Source organism: Elephas maximus, chromosome 16 (assembly GCF_024166365.1).
Source record: "Elephas maximus indicus isolate mEleMax1 chromosome 16, mEleMax1 primary haplotype, whole genome shotgun sequence".
NCBI lineage: Eukaryota > Metazoa > Chordata > Mammalia > Proboscidea > Elephantidae > Elephas > Elephas maximus.
The window spans coordinates 74,082,206-74,110,196 of NC_064834.1; the positions used below are offsets into that span (position 1 = coordinate 74,082,206).

At 47.6% G+C, this 27,991-nt stretch overlaps 1 long non-coding RNA gene across 1 annotated transcript; it reads right to left on the minus strand.

The window, feature by feature from the left end:
* Positions 1 to 707: 707 nt before the first annotated feature.
* LOC126059545 (uncharacterized) lies at positions 708 to 27,605 on the minus strand. The gene is made up of 3 exons (XR_007513443.1): positions 27,219 to 27,605; positions 1,003 to 1,099; positions 708 to 718 (listed from the first exon to the last, which is right to left on the minus strand). It is a non-coding gene; the product is annotated as an uncharacterized LOC126059545 (long non-coding RNA).
* Positions 27,606 to 27,991: the final 386 nt, after the last annotated feature.

Genomic DNA, 27,991 nt, shown 5'->3' on the forward strand with positions numbered 1-27,991 from the left:
TTAGTTCTCAGGTCCAGCTTGCAGCTCAGTTCCTCTCTTCACTACTGCTTCTACTCGGTGATTTTATTTTCGATTCGACCTTTGGGGAAACTTCCTTTGGCTTGAGATACTCCATCGGCAAATAAGAGGATGCTGTTGTGAAAACTGTCAAGAAGCCCTGCCAACAGAGACTGGGGGAGACGTCTGAACTCAGTAGAGCCAAGCCTGCTAAGTTTCCCTGGAGACCCAGCATTTCCTGGCTATCTATTGTGTGCAGGAGAATTCACAGGTATTACCGAATTTGATCTTTGTGCTGATTTTTCCTCTCTCATCTCCACCACTCTCTGCCCTGCTCTGTGTCTTAGGGGCTGTCCCCCTATGGGCTGAGCACCTTCAAGGGTTGGTCCTGATTAGAATCAGTGGATGGGCAGAGAGGTCTGGGTAATTCTTTCCCTGACCCCCCAACTCCTCCCAGCCCCTCTTTTGGCCCCAAGGGTCCAGGTTGTGGCTACACCCCATTGTGCCCTTCAGCCCCCTCCTCAGCTCCAGCTCGGCAGCCTAAGGGTGATCATGAGTCCCCGCTGTCACTCGTATATGTGCCTCAGTATCCCCTGTTTGGCCCCCTAGTCCCACCTACTTCTCTGCTTCGTTGCATTTGCTTCAGTTCATCTGCGTGAGTCTTCTGCTTCCCGCCAGGGCACTGCTGGTACAGTCCTCCCTGTGAAACAGGCAGAAAGAGCTGCGCAGGGTGAGTGATCCCCCAGCTTACAGGTGAGGAAACCGTGAGTGCTGAGCTCACTTGCTGAAGGGCATCCACTTAGCAAGTGATCATTCAGGAGTTAAACTTCCCACTCTCTGGCTCCAGAGTTTCTGCCTCCATCAGGCAAGTGATCATCTCAGGCCAAAGGGAATTCCAGCCTCTCATACTGCCCACTGATGCCTTGGGCAGAGTGCCAGATGAGGCATAGATGGGCACTGAACAACAACAATATTGAGGAATAATTCACATAAAGTACAACTCACCAATTTGAAGTGAATGCTATGATGATTTTCCCCCTTCTCCTCTCTCCACGTCCCCTGGTAACTACCAATCTTCTTTTGCCTTGATGGTACTTGAAGACTAATAATGTGTATAAGAGAAAACATTAAAGATTATGACCCAATGAAAGAGAAGAGTTTAGCTGAGAATCATTTTTTTCTATTACTCTACTTGTGGCAATAGAAAATATTATATTAACTCAGATTTTCCCCAGGACACATATCACTGAAGCCATTTCTACAATGTTGCTACAAGTGTTTGAAAACTGAAGACTTTAGTTGATCGACTGAACTGTTTTTTTCTTTTCCAGTGAGCTGAATGAACCAATCAATTTGTATGCCACTAACTTCTAGACTCGGCCCAAATTAATTCTTTGGTAAAATGGATTAAACCTTTTATTCTTTTCTAACTTTCTGATTACTTTTAGGAAGTGATAGACATAAAGAACAGATGCCAATGCAGTGCATTAAAGTCATTTTTGGTATCTCCTTTTGCCATCCAGGCACTGTGTTATATAAAGACACCTATGTAGTCAAAAAACAGTTATCTCCAGTTCTCAAGCTACAGTCACCTAATTAAAATCATGACGCTGACTTATACTTCAAAGATGGATGCACAATGACCCAGCAACCCCGATTCTAGGCATACGCCCAAAAGAACTGAAAGCAAGAACTCGAACAGGAACCTGTATCAGTGTTCACTGCAGCACCACTGACAACAGCCAAAAGGGGGAAACCACCAAAACGTCCATCAGCAGATGAATGGATAAACAAAATGTGGGCCACACATATAATGAAACAGTATTCAGCAGTAAAGAGAAATGAAGTCCCCATACATGCTACGACATGGATGGACCCTGAAAACATACTGAGTGAAATAAGTTAGACACTAAAGGACAAATATTGTGCGATGCCATTTATGTGAAATAGGCAAAAGTATAAAGAACACAGCTTAATCGTGGAAGGGAGGGGGAAGGGAAGGCCATTGCTTAGGGGCCCTGAGTTTGTGTTAATGGTGGTGGAATAATTTGGAAAAGGGTAGTGGTAAGTTTGCACAACGTGATGAACATAATCGTGTCACTGAATAGTACATGTAAAAATTATTGAGTTGGCAGAGGTTTTAGTTATTTGTATTTTTACCACAGTAAAAAAAAAAGTAGACACAGTAGTTTATTAAATTCCATTTAATCTTGTCTATTCTTAGGGGCACAGTCAGAAAGCATAAATTGAAAAAGCTCTGCCATCAGTCCTTCATGCATGGATTTCACCAAAGCCTGTCTCCAAGTTGTAAACCCGAGGCTGAAACCCACACACGTGTTTCAGGAGCTGAGGCAAACCCTCTGTTTTCCTTCCAGCCAAGCAGGTCCCCTGTCTGTGTGTAAATGAAGGTAAATTGCCACACCGCCTTATAAAGTCTATGGCTTGGAACTTATTTCCATTTTTAAGGAGGACTTTCCTACGCGGCGCTGCTGGGTGGGCTCAGGGTCCAATATCTCGTATTTTGTATGCCAAGCCAAAATTGGCAACCACTGCAACAATTGGGACAAAATTCTTCAGTGTTTTTTAAATTGATACTTTCAAATTCCATTGGGTAAAATCAAAACCAGGAGGGGTCCTGCTGGGGATGGACAGTGGGTGTACGTGCTGGTCACCCGGTGAAGCCAGCCTAGTGGGAGCCTGAGGGCTGCCCTTCCTGACTCCACCCTCAACCACCTGTGCAACCTTGAGCTGGGAGCTCAGTTTAAGCAGTTGCGGTCTGGTTGATTCGGACTCATGGCGACCCCATGTGGTCAGACTAGAACTGTGCTCCTGTGGTGAAATGAGTTCCTCTATGTAGCCTTTTACCTTGGTTCTTTGGAAATACAGCTTGAAAGATTTTCCCCCTAAGCCCTGAGGAGTTACCTTTGCCCTAGTTTTCTACCCCAGAGGGTTTGTTACTTCTGTCCAGGTTGATTGACATTTCCTGGATAAGCCGTAAACAACTTACAGTTTTATACTTTTTATCTAGTCATGGGCTGCAGCCTGCCCTGTGATTGGGACTCACCCTTTTTTTTTTTTGCAGGAGCTGGTCAATAGACCATGCAAAGAAGGTGAGTTGTAACCCAGCCACGCCTGCTATGCAAATACAGTGTCTGCGGCCTGCCAGGAGGGATCGGTCACTTCACGGCCCTGCTGAGAATGCGGTGCCTGCCAAGAGGGGATCGGTCACTTCCTGGCCCTGCTGAGAATGCCGTGCCTGCCAAGAGGGGATCGGTCACTTCCTGGCCCTGGTGAGAATGCCGTGCCTTGAAACTGATGCGGAGTTTGTATCTACATGCAGCACCCTACGGAGGTTTTTCAGACAGAAAAAATCAAGAAGAGAAGCAGAAGGGAAAAAGCAGAAGCAGAGAGAGGAGGCAAGACACCTCTTAAAAGAGCTGTAACACTGCTCAAGGGCTGTAAGACTGAATACAGTGAAGGGTCCAGAAGGGGCCCAGTGGTGGAGCTGGTGGCCACAGACAGCAGGACCAACAGAAGCCTGTCCTCGGGTCAGGAGGGGGCCTGAACGGTCAAGAGCTGCTGAGAGAGCTGTCTTGTACTGCAGATGGGAGGCTCCATCTACGTGCTTCCTTATCCTGAGTCCTGAATTGTAGCCCGTTGATTCTGATGCCCGAGTTGCACCTTGTTCCTTAATAAACCTCTTAACCTAAATATGGTCTATGAGCTCTATGCGGCCATTGCAATGAATTATCGAAACTAGAAGAGAAACAGAGCGTGCCGTGGGAGGGAGAGCTGGTGTCAGAACGGGCAAAAAGGTCGGAGAGTGGAGGTGTGTCTGGTCTCCACCTCACAGGGATCAGCCTTGGGCTGGTCTTGATTCACATTGTCCCCCTGAAGTCAGACAGACAGTGATACTGCTGCTGCTGCTCCTGCTGCTGCTGCCACCACCCACCATTTCACATTTTACAGCTCCACAGGCTTTTCAATGGCTGACTTTTTGTCAGTGGATCTCCAGGCCTTTCTTCTGAGGCATCTCTGGGTGGACTCAAACCTCCAACCTTTTGTTTTTGTTTAGCTTAGCAGCTGAGCGTATTAACGTTTTGTACCAGGGATTCCAGACTGGCTTCCAAAATAAATAAAAGATTCAGTTTACACATCCGTAAAATGAGGGAATCCCATCCTGACCTCAGAGAAAGTGTAGTGAGATGTTAATAATATAATGCACAAAACTGCTTCTAGTAAGCACTCAGTGAAGGTTAGCTGCTGAGGCCCTTACTCCTTTTATTATTATTAGCTTGTCGTGTGGGCGTAAGCTGAATACTCATACTGCCTCCTGAGAAAAGCTACCTCTGCACCATGCCATTTTATTCTCTCCTGTCACCCCATCTTTGCACACACTGTTCCCTGCCTGTCACTCGCTCCTGTAATGCTGTCTTTGCACACACCATGGCCCTACCTGTCACTCTCCTGTCATCCCGTCTTTGCACACACTGTGGCCCTGCTGTCACTCTCCTGTCACCCTGTCTTTGCACACACTGTGCCCTGTCTGTCATTCTCCTGTCACCCCATCTTTGCACACACCGTGGCCCTGCGTGTCACTCTCCTGTCACCCTGTCTTTGCACACACTGTGCCCTGCGTGTCACTCTCCCGTCATCCCGTCTTTGCACACACTGTGCCCTGCCTGTCCCTCTCCTGAAACCCTGTCTTAGCACACACCATGGCCCTGCCTGTCACTCTCCTGTCATCCCGTCTTTGCACACACTGTGGCCCTGCCTTCACTCTCCTGTCACCACATCTTTGCACACACTGTGGCCTTGCCTGTCACTCTCCTGTCACCCTGTCTTTGCACACACTGTTCCCTGCCTGTCTCTCTCCTGTCACCCTGTCTTTGTGCACACCTTGGCCCTGCCTGTCACTCTCCTGTCACCCCATCTTTGCACACTAAGTGGCCCTGCCTGTCATTCTCCTGTCACCTGTCTTTGCACACCCTGTGGCCCTGCCTGTCAGTCTCCTGTCACTCTGCCTTTGTACACACCATGGCCCTGCCTGTCACTCTGTCTTTGTGCATACTATGGCCCTGCCTGTCACACTCTGGTCATCCCATCCTTGCACACACTGTGCCCTGCCTGTCACTCACTCCTGTAAAGCTGTCTTTGCATACATCGTGGCCCTGCCTGTCACTCTCCTGTCACCCTGTCTTTGCACACACTGTGGCCCTGCCTGTCACTCTACTGTCACTCTGTCTTTGCACACACTGTGGCCCAGCCTGTCACTCTCCTGTCGCTCTGTCTTTGCACACACTGTGGCCTTGTCTGTCACTCTGTCTTTGCACATACTGTGGCCCTGCCTGTCACTCTCCTGTCACCCCATCTTTGCACACACTGTGCCCTGCCTGTCACTCTCCTGTCACCCCATCTTTGGACACACCGTGGCCCTGCCTGTGACTCTCCTGTCACCCCGTCTTTGCACACACTGTGTCCTGCCTGTCACTCTTCTGTCACCCCATCTTTGCACACACCGTGGCCCTGCCTCTCACCCTCCTGTCACCCCATCTTTGTACACACTGTGGCCTTGCCTGTCACTCTCCTGTCACTCCATCTTTGTACATACTGTGGCCCTTCCTGGAATGCATTCTGGCCTTTCCTCTCTCAGCAGACTCCTACCTGTACAGCAAGGTTCACCTCAAGCTCCTCTTGCTGGGGAAGACCTTGCCCTGGATTCCCACAGGGCTCTCCCAACTCTCAGGGTCCTCAGGATATTGTGGGGGTACCACGGGAGTGATGCCCCCACTGCCCGGTGAGCCCCTACATGCCTGCATGCAGATGGTGCTCAGTAAATGCAGCTGGAGGGATGCATGAGAAGACTTTCAGAAAGAGTCCAGAGGCTGATTCCTCCCTGTGTCCCCTCAGGGCTTGTCCCAGTGCGTTGCATACAGTAGGTGCTCAATAAATAGTCATGGACTGAGACTAACTTTCAAAGTCCCCATCAGTCTGGACTGCATTTTCCTCCAATACCCCCTCTTGGGCTCAGGCTCAGGGGCCTCCCTCGATGTGCCTGGGGTCCTCCCAGGCCAGGGCCACACCATCGGAGGAAGAAGACACAGCCGTTACCTTGAGACCCGGCAGGCTCTTCTGTCCCCCGTGATGGCGCACTAGGCGGGGGCAGCTTCACAATGTGCAGAGACCGTCTGCCGGCTGGCATGGCATCCCCAGTTCTCCGGTGGCTCTCATCCTCAAAGAGGAAAACTGGAGCCAAACCAAGTAATTTTTTAAACACCCAAGAGCTCCAAATTGAGGTTTGCCAGGCATAGCTAAAGGCTGACAAAAATGGGAGCTTTATGGGGAAGCTCCATCTCCTGCATCTCGCCTGTCAAGTCCTGCACATTTCATGAGTTTACCCCACCTCATCTCATATAGGGCTAATTCCACTCTTAGCTCGCTCTTGGGAAGAAAAAAAGAAACTTATAAGGTGAAACAAAAATTGCTGAACAATGAAAATCAAATGAAACCTTCCCAGTTACTAGTGACATAAATAAAATCCCTCTCATCTTCAGGTCTTGACTTAAATGCCACCTCTTCACAGAGCCCTTTCCAGAAAATTCTATCTCAAGTAGGACTTCCGTTCCTTCCCTCATTTCCTGGCCCTGCGTCCTGGTCTTGTTCTTCACAGCACCACCGCGCTCTGTAATCATTTTCTGACTGCTCTGATGCTTGTGTGTAAGAGACAGGCTGGTACCATGGCTTAAGAGAGTCAGACACCTGGGTTCAAAATCTGACTCTGTCGCTCAGCAGCTGTGTCCTCTGGCAGGTCACTGCTCCTGCCTTTACCTCAGTGTTCTCATCTGAGAAATGGGGACAATATTAGTTCCCACCTCACAGACTCCTGTAAAGTGTTGAGAACAGAGCCTGTTGTTATTATCACCCCACAGTGACGGCCATATTTGTTTGTTTTTTTTCTCTAACATATGGCCCCACCCAGCACTATACCTGGCCCAGGGCAAATGCTCAATAAAGATTGGCACCAAGCTCTCCCAAACTCGGACCTCCACCTATGTTTCTGTAGTCACCCCTATTCCTTTGCCCACAAACCCCCTTCCCTGGCCATGCTGTGTCTTCTTCTTCCGCATTCGCTCAGGGACTCCTGTCTTCCTACAAGTGCTGTCTTCTCTGCTGTTCTTCTCTTCTCTGAATGCAAATTCTCAGCTGGAGTTTGAACCAGAACAAACCAGTTCAAAGCCCTGCTGTGGGGTGACCTTGGCGGTAGACCCATGGTCCCAGGGAGAGTGCTGTTCAGGGAGCCAAGACATTGTTTCCAGGCATGCCACTCTCCATGTCTGCATCTTGGAGACCCACCTGCAGAGTGGGGGGCTGGGCATGATTACGTTCAGGTTAACACTGGCGAAAGCAGTTCAAATCACAACTATTTTTAGAAACCTCCTAATAGAAAACTCTAGTCCTTTCAAACCACACAGCTTTCTGGAATTAGAAGAGAGAGGATTATTCAAGTCAGATGGTGCTTTTTCTCAAATTTCTGGGCTTTATGCAATGCTATTGTGAAAACGCATTCACTCGGTGCAGGCAATGCCCAGAGCAAGCAGGGCCTCCCGGGGCGGGGTGAGCAGAGCGCCAGCTGTGTCCTTACCACCTTACACAGCACAGGGGATGGTGTCGGCCCCCAAACCCCACCCCCACCCTCAGGCTCACCCTAACCCTGTCAGAGATCACTTGTTGAGGCAAAGAGCCGTCCCTGTGTGCCTGCTCTTAGGAACTGGCTTTGGGTCCCCAAGAGCAGTGACATACGTGGAGGGTGATGTTTTCAAAACGTTTCTTCCACTGTTCCCAGCATAAAACCATGGTTCCTGCCCCACAGGCTCATCTGTGCACTCATCAAATACCCGTGTGCTGGAGGCGGGGCTAAGATGGCAGAGTAGCCAGATGCTTCCGGTGATCCCTCTTACAACAAAGACCCGAAAAATCAAGTGAAACGACTGTATTTATGACAAGCTAGGAGCCCTGAGGAAACCCTGGTGGTGTAGTGGTTAACTGCTATGGCTGCTAACCAAAGAAAGGGTTGGCAGTTCAAATCTGCCAGGCACTCCTTGGAAACTCTATGGGGCAGTTCTACTCTGTCCTACAGGGTCGCTATGAATCAGAATCGACTTGACGGCACTGGGTTTGGTTTTTTGGTTTAGGAGCCCTGAACATCAAAGGCAAAGTTAGAAAATGGACTGAGCAGCAGGAGGAGAGAGAGACGGTTCAGAAGCGGAAAGGAGTTGCCGGGCCCGAATCGCTGGGATCCCTCAGCCACCATTCCTGCAAGCAGCTGCAGCGGGCTGGTACTAGTGTTTGGCTGCAGTTTCCTCAGGGAGAAATAGGCAGCTGCACAGAGTACTCACACCTCCGGAACCAGGGAAGAACAGCGCCCTGGGCAAAAGTGAAGTACTTGTGTATATTTTACTGTGCCCCCCCACTGCCAAGCTGGCTTCAGTGACTGTTGATTTCCCTGGGTCCGAGATAGGTCCATTTGAGCACCCTGAGCCATGCTCCCAGCCTTGGAGAAGGAATAAATTCACACCAAGGGGAAAAGATAAGTTGCCACCTCCACTAACCTGGGGAGCTCAGGACAGAAGCGGCTCCTGTCCAGGCTCCTGTCCAGGCATAAACAGTCCGTGGACTTTGAATAGCTTTCCCCCCTGCATGGAACTGTGTGGGTCTATTTCAGGAGAAAAGGCCCTTGTTGGCAGACTGTGACAGTTTCAGCTGTGTGGTGAAGAGGTGGGTGTTTGATATTTGACACCACTTTGCCTATTAAACAGGGTCCTCAACTACCCACATCAGGGGCGTAAGGACTGGTGGCTCCATTCAGGCCACCCAGCCACCCACAACAGAAGTCCTAGGATAACTGGTACCTCCCAGCCCTTACAACCAAAAGCATTGGGTGCCCATGGTCCGTCTGCAGAACTCACCCACCCATACGCTCTAGGGAACAGGGGCACGCTTTCCTCAGGGAAACTCAGGGGAAGGTTCTCAGCCCCCTGCCTTGTCCACTGTGTGACCCCCTCTGCAATCAAACACCAGTACCTACACCAAACACCCCTCTAAGACTGTACAACAGAGACTGTAGCACACACATGATGACCAGCTACCTGGACACCTGAGCTGAATCCACACAAGAAAAGTGAATGAACTCATAAGCTCATATACCTGATAACAGCTCTAGCCATCCGGTGACAGGATGTCAGAGAGCTCCAAAGGCAAAAATAATCAAGCTAGCTCAGTCAAGTAACCCATTTGAGCAAATCAAAACAAAACAGAGCAAGAAACTAGGATACAGTAAGCAAACATAAAATAAACTAATATAATAACTTATAGATGGCTCGGAGACAACAGTCAATATCAAAGCACATAAAGAAACAGACCATGATCGCTTCAACAAGCTCTCAAAACAGAGAATCAAAGGATCTTCCGGATGAAGGTGCCTTACTGGAACTATCGGATTCAGAATACAAAAGATTAACATACAGAACTCTTCAAGACATCAGAAAGGAGATCAGGCAATACCCAGAACAAGCCAAGAAACACACAGATAAAACAGCTGAAGAAATTAAAAAGGTTATTCAAGAACCTAAGGAAAAATTTAATAAGCTGCAAAAATCATGGAGAGATAGCAATCAGAAATTCAGAAGATTAACAATAAAATTACAGAGTTAGACAACTGAATAGAAAGTCAGAGGAGTAGAACTGAGCAAGTGGAAGGCAGGAATTAGTGAGCTTGAAGATAAAGCACTTGGCACCAATATGTTTGAAGAAAAATCAGATAAAAGAATTTAAAAAAATGAAGAAACCTGAAGAATCATGTGGGATTCTATCGAGAGAAATAACCTATGAGTGATTGGAGTACCAGAGCAGGGAGGGATAACAGAAAATACAGAGAGAATTGTTGAAGAATTGTTGGCAGAAAACCTCCTGGATACCATCAAAGATGAGAAGATATTTATCCAAGGTGCTCATTGAACTCCACATAAGGTAGATTTTAAAAGAAAGTCACCAAGATATATTATAATCGAACTTGCCAAAACCAAAAATAAAGAGAGTATTTTAAGAACAGCTAGGGATAAACAAAGTCACCTACAAAGGAGAGTCAATAAGAATAAGCTCAGACTACTTGGCAGAAACCATGCAGGCAAGAAGGCAATGGGATGACTTATATAGCATTGAAGGAAAAAAAATTGCCATCCAAGAATCATATATCCAGCAAAACTGTCTCTCAAATATAAAGGTAAAATTAGGACATTTCCAGACAAACAGAAGTTTAGGGAATTCATAAAAAACCAAACCCAAACTACAAAATACCAGTGTGCCTTGGCAGGAGACGGGGCACCCTGTGTACATGGTGGGGAAAGGGCTCTGTCACTACTCCACAGAGCTCAGACCCTACTGTGTGTGTGTATTGGGTGGGAGCACATCAAATAAAGCAATACATCAACAAAACGTATACAGCCTTGATAAATGCTGAAGAAGAAGGGAGGGAGGGAGGGAGGGAGGGAGGAAAGAACAGAAAAGAGAAAAAAAGGAAAGGGAAAGGGGAGAGAAGAGAGGGAGGGAGGAGAGAAAGGAAGGAATCAAGGAAGGGATGAAGGAATGAATTAATCAAGGATGGAAGAAAGGGAGGGAAGAGAGAAGAGAGAAAGCCAGGGAGAGAGGAAGGAATAAAGGAAGTGTTATGGATTGAATTGTGTCCCCCAAAAAAGTGTGTCAACTTGGCTAGTCCATGATTCTTAGTATTGTGTGATTGTCCACCATTTTGTCATCTGATGTGATTATCCTATGTGTTATAAACTCTACCTCTATGATACTAATGAGGTGGGATTAGTGACAGTTGTGTTAATGAAGCAAGACTCAATCTACAAGATTAGGTTGTGGCTTAAGCCAATCTCTTTTGAGATATAAAAGAGAGAAGTGAGCAGAGAGATGGGGACCTCATTAAAAAAAACACCACCAAGAAAGCAGTAATGGGAGCAGAGAGCATCCTTTGGACCCGAGTTCCCTGCACTGAGAAGCTCCTAGAGCAAAAGAAGATTGATGACAAGGACCTACTTCCAGAGCTGACAAAGAGAGAAAGCCATCCCCTGGAGCTGGCACCCTAAATTTGGATTTCTATCCTCCTAGACTGGGAGATAATAAATTTCTCTTTGTTAAAAATAACCGCTTGTAGTATTTCTGTTACAGCAGCACTAGATGACTAAGACAGGAAGGAAGGAAGGATGGAAGGGAGGGGAAAAAGAAGGAAGGAAGGAAGGAAGGAAGGAGGAAGAGAGGTGGGAAAGAAAGGAAGAAGAGAGAAGGGAGGGAGGGGAAGAAGGAAGGGAGGGAGGGAAGGAGGGAGTGAGGGAAGAAAAGAAGGAGGGAGGGAAGAAAGGAAGAGGGAAGAGAGGGAAGGAAAGAAGGAGGGAGGGAAGGAAGGAAGGGGGAGGGAAGGAAGGAAGGAAGAGGGGAGAGAGGAGGTAAAGGGACCCCCTTTGGGAGAAGGCTGGGGAGGGAAGCCCTCTCTGGGGAAGCTCCCACTGAGACTTGAAGGGGGAGAAGGAGCCAGCATACGCTCAGTTGAGGGAACAGCATCCAAGGAGAAATCAAAGGCCATGGCAAGTAAGCAACTGTGAGGTGAGAAGCAGCTAGGCCTGCTCAAGGGGCACAGAGGCCAGTGCGGCCTGCCTGATAAACGCCACGGGGGGATTGGTACCAATAAAGTTGGGATGGCAAGTGGGAGGCAGGCCCAGCCAGTGTTGTAGGTCAGAATAAACAGTTTAGGGAGTCCCTGGTGGTGCGGTTAATCACTCGACTATTAACTGAAAGATTGGAGGTTCGAACCTACCCAGAGGTTCCTCAAAAGAAAGTCCTGCTGATCTGCCTCTGGGAAACCAGCCGTTTGGAAATCCTCGGGAGCACAGCTTTACCCTGGGGTCACCGGAGTCGGAATCGAGGAGACAGCAACTAATTTCTTTTCTTTTTTTAAGCAGTTTAGAATTTATTCTAAGTCCAATGGGAATTTATAGAACAGTTTAAAGAGGGGAAGGATGTGATAGGGATCCTATTTGGGAGGAATCCGATTGGGATGGAAAGTGAGGACATGGGGAGAGGGCCTGGGGCCCGTGGCTGTCCAGGTAAGACATGGCGGCTTGGGCTGGGCCGGGGCGGGGGCTGCGAAGGGGGAAGAAGGAGCAGGTCCCAGCCAGCTGCTGGGGGTGGGATCAACATAACTCGCCGGCGTGGCTGTGGGTAAGAAGCCAGGGGAGGAGAGGATGCTCCCCAAGCTGGGGCCTTAAGGAGCAGGCCTTCTGACAGAGAAAGAAAAGAAAGTGCTATTGTTGTTTATTGTGTTGTTATTGTGCTGTGTTGTTATACTGCTGTATTGTGCTGTGCTGTTATTGTACTGTTGTGTTGTGCCATGTTGTGGTTGTGTTGTGTGGTATTGTTGTGGTGGTATTCTGCTGTTTTGTGGTTGTTGTGTTGTTGTTTGCCATGAAGTTTATTCCGACTCATAGCAACCCCATGTGACAGAGTAGAACTGCCCCATAGGGTTTTCTAGGCTGTAATCTTTACAGGACCAGATAGCTAGGTCTTTATCCCTTGAAGCTGCTGGGTGGGTTTGAACTGCCGACCTTTCTGTTAGCAGCCAGTGCTTAACCATTTGCTACACCAGGGCCCCTCAAAAGGAAGTAAGAGGATTCAAATTCCAAAGGTTGCAGCTTGGCCAGAGCTGTGAGGCACAGACCCACGCTATAGCCAAAGGCAGAGACCAACCCGCTTGCAGATGGGCCAGGCCACCACTAATTCCTTCACCTGGTCCTTCACTCATCAGCCAACACTGGCCCAGGAGAAGGAAGAGGGTGTAAGCCTCAGCGGAGCAGCCTAGTGGGGAGACAGGTACCCACATGAAGACCACCATCCTCTGAGATCCTGGCTACAGCATAGGGCTTTGGGGGTGGTGGCTGAGGAGAGGGGCCACCTAGTCCGTCTGTATGGTGACAGCAAAACCATCACCCCAGAGCAGGGGCTGTGCATCGTACATGTCCCTGGGGGCGCCTGCGCTCCCACCACCCTGAAGGTCTAAGTCCAGGAAAGGCTCCCATAGAGCATTGTGCCAGCCCACTTCCCACCTGTACACAGAGGTCTCTGGGCCCGGAGGTGTGACTTGTCCTAGGCAGCTCCTCAGCCCCCCAAATTCTAAGTTTCTACAAATTCAGATTGCAGTTCACACTAGGCTTAAAAAAATTTTTATAGGGACGTTCTTTGCCTAAGTATCGAATCTGTATTGAATAAAGTATTGAACCGGAGCCCTGCCCAGAAGGGGAAAGCAGATATATACTTTATGTTTTGCATGGTGGCTTTTGTTGTTGCGTGCCATCAAGCCAGTTTTGACTCATAGTGACCCTGTAGGACAGGGCAGAACTACGCCATAAGGTTTCCAAGGCTGAAATCTTTACAGAAGCAGACTGCCACATCTTTCTCCCCCTAGAGCACCTGGTGGGTTCGAACCGCAGACCTTTTGGTTAGCAGCTGAGCGCTTACCTGCTGCACCACCGGGGCTCCTTTCTATGTGGTTATGGATGACAAATTGACACTTCTGTACCTGTCGTTTGTAAACTTCTCCCAGCCCATTGCTGGGGTCTAAGTGCCTTTGTTCGGGCTACTTGTGTCCCACGATGCTTAATTGCTGGGCTATTCAAAGCTTCCAGAATATTCCTCTTTCCTCTGCGCAGTTAAAATCTTTGTTGACACATCCCCAAACACAGAGGTTGACAGTCAGCTTTCCGTGTCTGCAGTATGACTCAAGTGGAAAGCTAGTAAAAGCTCCCCAAGGAAAATCTTTCAACAAGTCATTCAGGTTTCATTTAAAATGAGCCAAAGAAGGCAAGGCAGGGGCAAATAACTAGAGCCTTGTTTCTCTCCCTGTCTTATTCTTTGAAAGCAGAGACCATGGAGGAGACGATTTAGGGCTCCCCCTTGTCCAAGGATGGCACCAGGCATGTGGCCATTCATGAGGGTCACTCACGAGAGCCACGGGGAAGTACCCTGACCACAATCTCACCTGCACCAAGAATTCCGTCCCTCCACGCCGATGGCTTTGAGCTTTTTACATGGAAGTGAAGACCCATAAAGAGAGGTGTCCCTTGCTTCCATACCTTAGGCCTGCTAGGGTCTCAGAGACCTCCTTGGCATGTGTGGGCTCAACCAAGCGCAGCTCCTGAGTCACACTGCCACTGCAAGGACTTGGTCCAGAGCTTCAGCTCCACTGATGGGTAAGACCACCACAGTCCTGCTGCTGCAGACAGAGACCTGGGACACCTGGGCGAGCCTTCAACAGCCAGATGCCCACTGAGCCCAGGCCTGCCGTGTTGGCCCAGTCCACACAGTTGGACACCTGCCTCATTCATCCTCTCATCAACACCCACGGGTGCCCTGCTCTGAACACCAGAGCACTGGGCCAGTGCCTGGACACTGGGCTAGGCTCTTCTAATCCTTCTCCCTCAGGAGACTGGGAATCAATTCTTGGCATCCATGGCCTTGGATGGAGGCCAAGACCATGATCTCTACCCCTGACAGAGTCCTTTGATGCTGTATCAGCATCAGTCAAGGCTCACATTACTCCTCCACACATAGGTTCTGGAGGCTGGACCACTGACCCCTGCCTTGGGGACCAGGCCTACAGATGGAAGAGTCCTACCAGCCCCTGTCCCACCAGATCCCATCTTCTCTACCTCCCCACCCACCCCCCCAGGAGGCCTCAGCCAGCCTCCCAATCCTGCCCACGGAGATACAATCCCCAGCTCTGCTCAGAATAGTCAGTTACTAAATACTTGTGGAAATGAGCTAAACAGCAACAGACACAGGTATCAACAGAGCTGCTCATCCAACCACACCTGAGTCACTGACTCACCATTGGCCGTGTTTCCCTTGATATATCTTGTGAGTTTGGTGCCTTTTTCATTCACTTATTCATTCAAGCATTTATTGAACATCTCTTAAGTTCCAGGCACCCTGTTAGGTACTAGGGACTCCTGCCCAAAGAGCTCATGGCCCAGTGGACAAGTTAACAGAAATCTTCCATAAAGTGTGATATAGGGACGCTCCAGGGATACAGCAACACCTAGAAGGGCCTCTGTCCCAGTCTAGGGACATCAAGGAAGCTGCTCAGAGGAAGCAATGACAAAGATGAGGGCCGGACGTAGCTAAGCAGGCAAAGAAGCAATGGGAAGGAAGAAGTTGCAGGCAGAGCTTAGAGCCTTTGGGGACCTGTAGGTGGTTCTGCAAGGCTGGAGCAGAGAAGGGGCAGGACCCAAGGCTGTAGAGATACACGGGGAGCAGGCCAGGGCCACACAGGCCCTCTCCGGGTCATTGTGAGGCAGAGGCACCCAGAGCATCTGTGTGCCTCTGATGTTGCTGTTGTTGTATGCTGTCGAGTCGATTTCGATTCATAGCAACCCCACGTGACACCACAGGACAGAGCAGAACAGCCCCACAGGGTTTCCTAGCCTGTAATCCTTATAGGAGCAGATCACTAAGTCTTTTCTCCTGAGGAGCTTCAGTGTGGGTTTGAACCACTGACATTTTGGTTAGCAGCCAAGCACTTACCCATTGTGCCACAGGGTTCCTGGGTCTCTAATAACAGCTACCGTTTACGGAGCACCTACAGTGAGAAGATATTCTACCTGCACGGTCTCCTGTATCCCCCCAGCAACCCTGCAGTGCATAGCTGAGGAACCAAAGCTTGTTAAGTTTAGATACTCCCTCCAGATCATACAAGGGGCAGCAGAGGCCAAACCCTGGAACCCTGCTCCAAGCCAAGGCCACAGCCAGACCTGAAGACTGGTTCCTGAAAAGGGAGGATGGGCTGGTGGCCAGGATGGGCCGTTGGCCAGGGTTTGTTCTAATCTTTGACACCTTCTTTGGTGCCCATCCCAGGGCTCACCACTTTAGGAAGCACTGCCAGGACTTGGGAGCAGACACCCCAACGTTGCCCCCACCGCCAACCACTCCTTCGTGTGGATATGGAGTTTGGAGCTCCTGAAAGGCAGTTAACTCATCTTGTGTTGGGCCCTCATGAACAATCCCCCTCTGCTATTTTGACAATGACCTAGCATTTCATTAAAAAAAAAAAAAAAAAAATTCCTCAACTCAGTCAACCACCCAATTATTTTTGTCTCTCTGAAGCCAAATAACGGGTTCAAGTGTTGTGTTGCTGTTGTTTTCCTTTGCCAGTTAGCTCTACAGGGTCATGAAGAAGCTGCCAGAACTTGTCAGTTTGTCTCCGTCCGACAGGTCCACTATTAGTTCTTGGCTGGGCAGGAAACACCTGGTCTGCTGGAAGAGTACTTAAATGTAATGTTGATGGAGATGGGTCTCCAGGCTCCACTCGGAGAAAGGAAGGGCTCTAAACCTGCATAGCTCTCACTCTGGTTGGCTTCTGGGCTCTCTGCCTTGATTTGATTAATGAGACTAGAGTTTGGCAGAGGCATTCTTGGAAGATTCTGGATTGGCTTTGTGTATATATAAAATAAAAGGCATGCTGTGGGTATTTTTAGCCAAGCATGACTGATAGCTATGTTTATTAAGAGGGGAGCAATCAAACCTCGGCTGTTTTAAATTATGCACAGATATGCCAAAGAAGTGTTGCTTTGTCTAAATGCAGAATCTCCGGATAAACGGAGGAAAAAAAAAAAAATCTTTGTATTCCAAGTAGCATTCGGCGAATGGTAAGACCAGAACACATTTTTTCCCGGTCATTATTGTTTTTCTAAGAATTGTTTGGGTAGCACTGGTTTGGTAAAACGCACTGGGGTTATGGCCTCATGAATTTGTTTATGTGTGTAGGCGGGTACGTGCGTACATGTAAATGAATACGTGTGTGTATTTGTCACCTTATTCCCACAAAGAGAATTAAAGGTCGTTGACAAAGCTATACAAAATAGAATAAAAAAAAAAGAAAAAGAAAACCAGATAAGGAAATCAGGACAAGTGAGATAGAAAATGAGGTCTAAAAATAGAGGAAAGAATGCAGAGGGGAAAAGAAAGTGGGAGTGAAGGCAAGAAAAAAGGAAAAAAGGGGAAGGGAGGGAGGAGGAGGAGCAAGAAAAAAAGAGGAAGTGGTGAACGAAATCTTTTGTTTCCATGGCTACCAGCAGCTGCAGGTCCACAGGGAGAAACCTCCAGAGAGATGCTGAGGACTGACTGCTAAACCAGATAGAGTGAGTACCTTTTCAAGTAGCCATCAGCTCAGGAGGCAACTCTGTCCCATTTTTTGGAAACTGGGAGCTGGCCTCAACCCAAGCCATACATGACTGCCTGACCTGGGCCACACCTGGCTGGCCCAGCTGAGCATAGGAATTGGGCAGAGCCAATAGCATCTTCTCTTCTGGGGGGTTGAAGTTCAACCTGAGGGACATTAGGGATGTCTCTGTTGGGGGCTTGACCCGTAGCATGGAAGCATGCAAGCTGAAAGGGATTCTACTATATGCTGTGGACCGAGAACCAGGGAAAGTGAGGATGGTCAAATTGAAGGTCAAAACAGCTCCCACCAAGGTCATTAGTACACTCCATGTGGCCCGACATGATTCTGTCCTCTTAGTCAATGTCTCAGCAGCTTTGGCTATAGTGGACCATGGTGTCCTTCCCAAATACTGTCCTATCTTGGATTCTGGAATGCCAGGCTTCTTTGGATTTCCTCCCAGCTCCCTGAGCAGGATTTCTCTGCCTTGTTTTCTTCTATCAAGACTAGATTTTCATGTCCTTTAGAGCTGTGTCTTCACCCCTTTGCTCTTCTGGACTTCCTCATTCTCTCTCCAGGAGGTCCCTTCTATTCCCGTGGTTTAAATATCATACAGGCTGTTAAGTCCCAGGTAGACCCCAGCCCCAACAGCTCCTCTGAGCCCCAGGTCTGTGTGTTCAGGTTGTAAGTCCCCAGGTAGGCCCCAGCCCCTTGACATCTCCACTCAGATGCTTCATCCATGTCCCAAACTGAAGTACAAAAGTGAATCTTTACTTTCCCCCCTCAGTAAATGACACCACCTAGTACCCAGTTACTTGAGTTGGAAACCCACACTCACCTTAATTCCTCCCTTTCTACACCCCAGCACAGCACCCATCAGTAAGCCTTACAGACTCAACTTCCAAATTTCACCATGAATCCCTTTTCTCCTCTAATTTTCTAAAATCATTGTTCCCGTCCAGGCCACTACTATCTCCATCTTGAACTTGCTCAGGAGTCTCCTAATTAGTCCCCCCTTCCCACTCCTTCTCTACCCAGCAGCCAGAGGGATCAGTTTACAGCAAGAAGTGGAGCCTCTCACCCACCTGCACAATGGCTGCCACCACCCTAAGAACAAAAGACAGACTCCTTACAAAGATGTTTGAGATTGGACCTGCTCTGATCCTACACCCCTCTCCACGACCCCAACAGCCTCTCCAGCCTCTCCCTCCCACAGCCCAACACTAGCTTCTTTCAATTTCCCAAATATGCCAAGTGTTCCCTGTCTCAGGGCCTTTGCATTCACTGCTCCTCTGCCTGAATTCCTTTGCCCTGCCCTTCATACACCTGGTACTTCCTCGTCCATCTCACTGAGCACATCATTCTGTCAGGGACGTGTCCCCCCACCTTCCTCTCCAAAACAGGCCTCATCGGCAGTCTCTCTCTCAGCTCCCTACTCACTTCCTTCCTAGCTCATAACACACTGTAAGTATTAGTTTGTTACCTTGTTTAATGTCAGCTTTCCTTGCTGGTCTCAAGCTCCCTGAGGACAGGGACTGTGCCTGCTTCACCTACTCCATACTCACAGAGTCTGGCCCGTAGTAGCTCATAAGTATTGCTTTGAAAGCTAAGCAGAGAAAAGCATAACAGGAGGCCTAGAAAATGTCCCACCTCTGTCCGATTCCTGGTTCTGGTTGCTCGGAAAGTTGGCCTGCACTCCCAGCCCTGGAGCTCCACTGCACACTCCTGGAATCTTCTAGAAAAGCCCATCTTGGGCTTGAGCGTGTTTCTGTTCCTGAAACCAGAGGGATCCTCTCTAACACCCGACAACATCCCCTCTCCACACCCCCGGGAATCCAGCCATGGCTCTAGAAGCTTGCCCTAGCAGATGGACCCAGGGCACTTGGCACAGGCTTGCTCTCTTTTCAGACTCCAAGTCTGGTGTGCACTTTGCTCTTCGTGTGGGAGTAAATATTTGTGCAAACACAAATTTTTACAGGAAGAGAGACCCCCTTGAGCACCAGACATTCCCAGCCCCAAGAGCACTATGCTGGCTGCTGTTGTGCTTGGATTGCATTCATGGGGACTAGGGCCAAAGTGCCACTGTGTGATCAAGGTTGGTTGGGTGAAGGGAGGGTGGGAGGTGGCACACATGAGGCAGGGATGGGGGTGTGGGACCTGAGCTAAGTAAGCCACTCAGCACTGCTGGGCTGAGAGCTGAGTGAGACTCTGAGTGGTTCTGGGCTTCTGTTTCCACAAGATGGAGGCAGCCAGAGCCACTCAGATCCCCCAGTGCCAGGCCCCAAGGCCTCCACACACGCCCACTAGGTGTGGCCGAGACCACTCCTTTCCAGAGTTTCACAGGAGCTGTCTCTTCTCTGAAGTTGTTTTTCGCTGACTGCTTTAAGCTCTCTCTTTTGGGAAGTTATTGATATCTTTGACTGTGGAACTGTGTGTGTGCGTGTGTGTGTGTGTGTGTGTGTGACCTTACTAACTCAGAAGCCCCTCAAGGGCAGGGACCTTGGGTCCTACTCTCTCTCCTCAGCCCAGAGCCTGGCATACAGCAGGCATCCAAAGAATGTTTGTTGGTTTGATCTGACTAAATTATCTCCACTGTCTTCTAGCTCTCTGGCTCAAGCAGCCTTCTGCAGTTCGATTGTCATCTTGATTCCATTTGCCTGGCACGTGCAGTGGGCAGAGAGGAAGGAAGAGACAGATGGACAGAGAGGGCAAGAGGGAGGCAAGAAGAAGGAAGGAGGGGAGGGGAGGGGAGGCGAAGCCTGCTTTTCTTGAAATTGAGTGAGGTTAGGTGGAGGGACTGACACTGTGAAACAGCTGGACCAGCAAGGGAGAGTCGGAGATGAAACTAGATCTATTTAATCCCCAGACGCCAAAATGTTCAGAACGTTCCTGAGTCTCCCTGGAGCACCTCGCTAGAGAGGCCCACAGAAAAATCCTTTATTTCATTTCTAAATAAGGATCCGCTTTGATGTGCCTAGGCACAGGAACAAAAGCTACAATGACTAATATTTTTAATGTCATTAAAAAAAATTAAATGACACAGCCATCTCTTACACCCAGCCTGGACTCCTGTCAACACTTTGCATCAAATTGAAGCATTGCAAAGACAGCCAGGAGTTGGAGAAAGTCCCGAGGACAGAGGCTTCTTTTGAAGTGCCAGTCCTGGCAGAGGGGTTGTAATGGGCTTTACAATCCATCTGAAATTCCCTTGCTATTTTGTACTCGTAATAACAGACGTAATACCTCTGATGTTAATGGCACCTTCTTGCTTAACAACCAAATGTGCTTTCACCAAACATTTTGTGTGTGAAGAGGGAAGAAGTGTTATTAGCCCCATTTTCCAGAAATAGCAATTTGGGGTAGCAGAACCAAAAAAAAAAAAAAACCAAAAAACTCAATGCCATCGAGTTGACTCTGACTCATAGCAATCCTATGAGTAGAACTCAGAGTCGAACTCCCCCATAGGGTTTCCAAGGCTCTAATCTTTACAGAAGCAGACTGCCACATCCTTCTCCCACAGAGCAGTTGGTGGGTTCCAACGGCCCACCTGTCAGTTAGCAGACAAGCACTTTAAGCACTGTGCCACCTGGGCTCCTTGATGATAGAGAAAGCACTAATGATGTTCACTGACTGCCTACCGGGCTCAGGCACCAAGCTTTTCCTGCATTGTCACTCACACGCCTCAACAATCTCTTGAAGTCTGAGCCAGGATTCAAACTTGAGCAGTCTGACTGCAAACACATATGCTTAACCACTATGCCAGGCATTTGATTAACAAATATTTACTGAGCACCTACTATGCACCAGGCACTACGATCGGTGCTGGGAAGACAGCAGAGAATGAGAGACAAGATTCCTACACTGGAGGAAATGACATCATAACTGAAACACATAATAAAAAATGGACAAACATGACAACCTCATGTACGGACAATACTTATTGTCTTAGTCATCTAGTGCTGCTATAACAGAAATACCACAAGTGGATGGCTTTAACAAAGAGAAGTTTATTCTCTCACAGTCTAGGAAGCTAGGAGCCTGAATTCAGGGTGCTGGCTCCAGGGGAAGGCTTTTTCTCTTTGTCAACTCTGGAGGAAGGTCCTTGTCATCAGTCTTCCCTTAGTCTGGGGGCATCTCAGTGCAGGAACCTCAGGTCCAAAGGACATTCTGCTCACAGTACTGCTTTCTTGGTGGTATGAAGTCCCCCTGTCTCTCTGCTCACTTCTCTTTTATGTCTCAATAAGATTGTCTTAAGACACTGTCGAGTCTTGTAGACCTCATCAGTATAATTGCCCCCCCATCCGTCTGATTCCATCATAGTGACAGGATTTACAACATACAGGGAAATCACATCAGAAGATAAAATGGTAGACAAGCACACAATCATACAAGGGAAGCATGACCTAGCCAAGCTGACAGATATTTTGGGGGGATACAATTCAACTCATGACACTTGTGAAGAAATTAGAGCAGGGTCGTGTGATCAAGAATATATGGCAGGTAAGGGGGCCTGGGACCTTCCTAAGGAGGCAGCATTTAATCTGAGAGTTGAATGACAAGAAGGACCCATTTATACAAAAAATACAGGGCAGAGCATTTCAGAGGGAAACATGGGGCCTAAAAATGTTCATGGAGTCCCTGGGTGGTACAAACAGTTAACACTCTCAGCTGCTCACTGAAAGGTTGGAAGTTCAAGTCCACCCAGAGGCACCCTGGAAGAAATGCCTGGCAATCTACTTCTGAAAAATCAGCCATTGAAAACCCTATGGAGCCATTCTACTCCAACACACATGGGGTTGCCGCGAGTAGGAGTCAATGGCGATCGGTACTGGTAAAAACGTTCGTAACATTTGGCTCAGTAATTCCACTCCTGAATATCTGTTGTAAGATAATAATTCTTAATACAGAAAAAGATATTCAGTGCAGTTTATTTGTAATAATGAAAACAGAATATAAATGTCCTAAAATCCAACAGGAGGAAAGTTCAAGGAATCATCACTCATGTGCCTCAAGAAATAGTATGCAGCCATGAAAAATAATCGCAGAGGCTTTGGGTCTGGCTAGGATGCACCAAGTTTATCTCACCCAGTCTCTCCCACTGATGACAACTAAGAACCCAAGATAGAATATTTACAATTAACTACAAGAGGACTCTGAACAATAAATAACGGGCAGATTGCAATGAGAAATCAACATGTGAAAAAAATACAGAAATGGCAGTGAATGTCCTAGGGTCATCTGATGTTCGTGCCATTGGAGACCCAGCAGGAGAGGAGAGTATGATGCAGAAAAGATATTTAAAGAAATAAAAGCTGAGAACCTTCTAAATTTGGTGAAAGATATAAATGTACCTATTCAAGAAACTCAGTGAAACCCAGGCAAAAGAAAACCTTACTAAGGCACGTTCTAATCAAACTGCTGAAAACCAAAGATCTTGAAACAGTCAGAGAAAAAATGATGCATGAAGTAGAGGGAAACAGCAATTTGAATGACAGCAGATTTCTCCTCGGAAACCGTGAAGACCAGAAGACGACAGTTGAAAAAAGTTCTCAAAGGCAAGAACTGTCAACCCAGAATGCTATATCCAGCAAAAATTTACTTCAGGAATTAAGAGGAAATAAAGACAGTCTCAGACAAAGGACCAAATCAAGAGAATTTGTTGCTGGTCGTATGTAAATTGAAAATGAGATTTTAAAAATAAAAGCAATGCAAAATTATTTTACAAAGGGTTTGTAGTAAACTTGGAAAAATTCTTATGACCTAATGTTTAAAGACTTATGATGTAAAAATTAAATGAACAGTTATGATTGAAGTTATGCCCCAAAATACTCTTCAAAGAGAAAAGGCTAGATGGAAGTAAAATAAAGTATAATTAATGACTCCTTTTGGTAGAAGAGCTATTGGCAATTTTCATCTTCATTTTGTTTTTCTTTATTTTCCCAAATTTCAGGGGATGATCAACTATTTTTATAACAACAACAAGAAAAAGATTACTTCTAAAAGCACTGGCCAGTTGAGGAAAAGGTGGGGTAGATCTCTCAATTTTAGCACAAGAAAAACAGCTGTTTATCATTGAAGATTTCATTTGAGAGAATAGAAGAGGTATGAGGGGATGCCCACCAGATGAAGATGAAAAACTGTTTAAGCTTTCACCGGCTTTCACGAGGTTCCAATTATCCAAGATAATCGGGATTAAAAATCAAAAAACACCACCACCATCTAAAGTTAAAAATCATTAACATTATAGGTTTGGCTTGCCTGGCAGCTCTTAATTCTATTTACAGAGAGAAAAAAAGGTCTTTATGGAAAGGAATCTTCTGAGAAGCTAAGGGTAACCACTGACCCACAATTGATAACGTCATCAACAACAACAACAACAAAACAGCTAGCCCAAAATGGCAGGAGCATATTTAAAAGCTTAAGGATTCTACACACAGGCGATGAGAAACTAGTTCAAGAGACAACTGCCTGAAGACTGTTTCCAAAACAGCACGAACTCAGGCTTCAGATATGCAAACATGATGGCACGGCTTCTGGTGCCAGTGCCCCGCATGCTGGGTAATCCAGGAGACCACAGGGCAGGGACAATATGGCAGTGACAACGTGCACCACCGCTGGCCTCAAGGCAAGCAGGAAGAAGCAGGATGTAGGAAAGTAAAATGAATCCCAGGAGATGTAGCAGTTCAGAATTCTGGCAGCCCCCAGAAGCTAGGAGAGAGGCACAGAATATATTCATAGACAGATATATATACCCATGTAAGGAGCCCTGGTAGTGCAATGATTAAGCACTCGGCTGCTAACCAAAAGGTCGGCCGTTCAAACCCACCAGCCGCTGCACAGGAGAAAGATATAATGGTCCGCTTCCATAAAGATTTATGGCCTTGGGAACCCTGAGGGGGCAGTTCTATTCTGTCGTATAGGGTTGCTATGAGTCAGAATCGACTCAACCACAGTGGGGTTTTGAGCTTATATATATTTACATACATAGAGAAAGAGAGAAATCATATACTGTATTGCAAAAAGTTAAATCAAATCTAGATGAAAGGTAGGCATTTCAGCTTTTCCGTTTGACAAATTTTGTTAAAGGTTAAGTGTTACACTTCCCACAGCTATTCATTAATGTGCCCATTGAACACATGATGAACGAGCACCTGCTGTATACTGCCCAGCATGGTACTTGAGGCTGGTGACCTCACACTCAGCTGGACAGGTCCCTTGTCCTCAAGAAGCCCACTGCCCACAGAGCGGGTGGGGAGAGATAGAGCTCCAGAGCTCAGTTGAAGCCCCATTCTGGAGCTTTTCCTACGACGTCACACGTAAGTTTCTGGTAGGGAGAATTTTTTTTTTTTATCCACTATTTGTCTTCATTAAGCGTTATCTCTAACATTTAAAAACAGCATCACTTTAAAAAAAAAGTCAGAGAAGTAGGCTTGAATGCTTGCCTAGTTTTTCGGCAGGCTTCCAAGCTTCATTAAGCAGTTGAGATTATTAGAAAGAAATCTCACATGCTTATTAATTTTGTTTTCCACTACATCAAAGATCATCTTTGTCAGCATTTGCTAAATCTGCAAAACACGTCAGCATTTTGATGGCTAATTAGCGGACAGGGAGTGATGGTGGCTTCAATAACAATTTCACATAATAGAGTGAATTTATTTGAAATGCATAAATTTAAAAAAAAACTTGATTTATAAACATCTTCTTAGAAGTCTTATGTCAGTGCCAAAATATTTGTAAGTTGTGCATATCTGATGAAGTTGGCATTTCCCAAGTCCCTTTTGTGTGTGTTGTAGGCAGAGCCTGACGCTCCTGCGATGCTGTGCACTTGCTCACCCACCACACTGTGTTTTCATCTTCTGTTCACGTAGTTAGCTCCTCCTCTAGGTGATGACAGCTGTTCATCCATACAGTTATTCATTCAACAACTACTTATTGACAACCTATTAAGTGTTAAGACTGTTTTAGAAACTAGGGATATAGCAGTGAACAAAACTCATGAAGCTTACAAATATACCATAACAAACCACAATAATATAAAATTAGACTCCAAGAACTATGCATTAGGCAAAAAGATGTCCTGTTTGTATTTATTCCCAATGAAATCCTAACATATAATGCTAAAAAAAAAAAGGCATAACAGGATTTTAGGGCTAGACAGGCCCCTGGAGATCATACAGTCTAAGCCTACTCCCCTCCCCTACCTTTTCTTTATTTTTTTTAATAGACTGTATTTTTTTAAAGCAGACAAATGGCACAGGCAGTACAGAGTTCCCATATACCCTCTCTTGCCCCTGCACACCATTTCCCCTGTTATTAACGTCTTGCACTGATGTGATATATTTGTTACAATTGATGAACCAATATTGATACTTTATTATTAACTAAGGTCCATAGTTTACCTTAGGGTTCACTCTTTGTGTTGTGCAGTCCTATGGGGCTTGACAAATGCACACTGTCATGTGTCCACCATTACAGCATCATGCAGGATAGTTTCAATGCCCACCCATCCCGTTTTGGAGAAGAGAGGAAAAGAGACTTGCTCACAGTCACACAGCAAGTTAGAAACAGATCAGGACCCCCTTCTTCTTTAAACCAAACAATAGGTTAACTTAGTAAAGAATGTCTGCCTTGAACATCAAGCTCTTTTGAAGAACTATCTGTATGGGATTAAATTGGTAAGAGCAACTGGAAAGGTCAGATAGCAAGCTTAGGTGGCAGTGAGTTTATGTTCACTGGGGAGGAACAATTTGGAAAAGGAGGGTGAGAATGGTTGCACAACTTGAAGAATGTAATCAATGTTAGTGAATTGTACATGTAGAAATTATTGAATTAGTTTATGTTTTGCTGTGTGTACTTTTACGAACAATTAAAAAAAAAGAATTTTCTATTTAAAAAAAGAGCAGATCAGGGACAGACTCTGGCATTCAGACCCCCAGGCTCTGGTCCTCCCAGACCCCAACACTGCCTTTCCCAAGCCCTCTTTTTCCCCACCTGCCCCTGACACATAGGCCTGGAGCCCAGGAGGAGCTCCATCCACTTCTCTAATGCAGAAAGCATCCTCTGGGAACACAACCTTCCCTGCCCATCACGATCACTGCATTAGCTCCGGCTGCTGCAAGACCAACGTCCCTGCTATGGCAATGTGCCTGGCCACCAGAGTGGCCAGAACTCGGGGTGGGGCCTTCCAGGAGGGGCTTTCCCAGGCCACCTCTTCTCTCCTGCACAGTTAGAAGTCTCATAGCATGGAGTGGGAGGAAGAGGGCCTTGGCCTCAGTTGGCCTGCGTCCAAGTACTGTCTCCACCACCTTCTACCTACATGATCGTCAATAAGTCCCTGAACCTCTCCATACCTCTACTGTCATCTCTGTAAGATGCAGAGCGTACAATCAGATTGCAAGTCATATGCCCAGCACCATGCAGGGCACATAGAGGGTGCTGGGCAAAGTCTAGTTGCCTTCTAGGCTACCAACCCTGGGGTAAGTCCCATCATCACCCTCACGTCTCACATGAAGCAGGGACTTGAAGTCTTGTCCCACTGACTGCACACAGGCCTTTTAACCACTAAGCCAGTGGTTCTCATACTTCACGATGCTTCACAGAATTACCTGGAACACTTGTTTAAAATGCAGGTTTCTAGGCCTCCCTCAGCTGGGACAGGGCCCAGGTATCTTATTAACAAATTCTCCTGGTAATCCTGGGGTGTCCGGTCCATAATTCACACTTGGAGAAATGTTGCTGCTCTGAGCTCTGTGGTGCCAGCTCAGGACTCCATCCTGGCATCCTCTGCTCTGGGCATGACTGGCTAGTCTGCAGGACCTGGGATGGGAGACCTGGAGGGCCTGGGGCTGGGGTTGGGTGGCCCTGCTCAGGCTCTCTGGCACTGGGCAGTATTCCAACCAAGACTCCAACCCTCTACCCACCCTCACCTCCACCCCCGCTTCCCCCAATCCCCTACCTTCAGTTGGCCCCCCATCCAGGTCTGGTTGGAATAACCTTGTGTAGCCAGATGAGGGGAGGTGTCCCGAAAAGTCCTGTGGGCAGAGCAGACCCTTGGCTGGCTCACAGAGAAGAAACAAATCCCAGTGTTATCCTTCTCCAGGGCGAGACCCCAGACAAGCCCCTTCCCTCCCTGAGCCTCAGTTTCTCCATGCAAACAGGAGGAAGGCAAAGCCTGAGTCTGAGTTCCCTCTCAGAAGCGTCCTGTCTTGATCTTTGCAGAGGAGCACTGAGGCCATGGCAGCAGCCTCAGCAGCCACAAAGTGCAATCCAGGCTCTGAGCGGTCTTTTGCTGGAGCTGCTCCCCGAGGTAAGAAGCTTGCTGCTGCCCTGGCTCCGGGCAGGCTCGCAGGGACTTTCCAAGGCAGGCGTGGGGGAGTAGAGATGCAGAGCTGAGACAGACTGTGAGCTGTTGAGGACCATGGTTCCTGCTTTTACCCTGGGCCTGCTTCTTACTGGGAATCTGGGAGTGATGACCCCAGGCATCTGACCCAGCCCCTGGGCTTCTCTGAGGAAAGTCCCAGTGGGCCACTCTGAGTATCTGTCTCTCCTTCATTTCTCTGAAAGAACCTGGGCCTGCTCAGCTTTTCCAGGAAGTGGCTTGAGATGGTTTCTCCATGAACTCACTGCCCTTATGGAGTCACAGTTGTTCCAGAGGCGCCCACACACCAGCCCTGGCTCTGGGTCAGCTGGACTGCCCGGGCATGGAAATTTTACAGGAGGCTTAATCCC